The 922-nt window shown below is 35.2% G+C and overlaps 1 non-coding gene across 1 annotated transcript; it reads left to right on the forward strand.

The window, feature by feature from the left end:
• Positions 1-298, forward strand: LOC147834746 (signal recognition particle RNA). Its single transcript, XR_015503145.1, has one exon.
• The last annotated feature ends 624 nt before the right edge of the window (positions 299-922 follow it).

Genomic DNA, 922 nt, shown 5'->3' on the forward strand with positions numbered 1-922 from the left:
GCCGGGTTCAGTGGTGCGCGCCTGTAATCCAAGCTACTGGGAGGCTGAGGCTGCGGATCGCTTGAGCTCAGGGCTTCTGGACTGCAGTGGACTATGTCGATCGGGTGTCTGCACTAAGTTCGGTATCGATATGGTGCTCCTGGGTGAGCTCGGGACCGCCAGGTCGTTTAAGGAGGAGTGAACCGGCCCAGGTCGGAAACGGAGCAGGTCAAAGCTCCCGTGCCGATCAGTAGTGGGATCGTGCCTGTGAATAGACACTTCAGTTCAGCCTGAGCGACACAGAGAGACGCAGACTTTTACATAAATTTTTTTTTTAAACTTTGATTTGTCTTTCTAACTGTAAAACTGAAGAAATAAAGATTTAGAGATGTATGATGACTATGCATTATTAATAGTAAGTAATAATTAAAAGTTTACTAGCAGACTTCAAAAAAATTATTTGTAAACAAAAATACAAAAATCATCTCAATTTCATGTCTATATTTTAAAAATATGCCTTAGACAGAAATATATTGAATTTAATTGAAAATATATCAAATTAAAAAATATATATAGAGAATAATTTTACTTTAAACATAAATGGCACATTATAATTTTTGACCCCATCAGAAACAAAAGTAACACACGGGTAGGTCACAACCAGATTTACTGGCTTCATCATGTTTGTTTTAATTATATCTGACTATGACATTGTTAATTATTTTTTTAATACCACCTGATATTGACTGTTAAAAAGCTTCCAGTACAAAATGGCATTTTTATTGATAAATTATATTATAGAGTATTATGCCAAATGCAGTTTTAATCTAGAAAGTTTTGTTTAATAAAATAGAGGAGGGGGATATATTTAAGAAATTAATAACACTTAAAAATAGTAAAGCAACAGGGTTAGATAATATTCCAGTGCAGTTCCCTCAAAGAC

The sequence above is a fragment of the Danio rerio genome, chromosome 11 (genome assembly GCF_052040795.2).
Source record: "Danio rerio strain M-AB ecotype USA chromosome 11, GRCz13ab, whole genome shotgun sequence".
NCBI classification, from domain to species: Eukaryota; Metazoa; Chordata; class Actinopteri; order Cypriniformes; family Danionidae; genus Danio; species Danio rerio.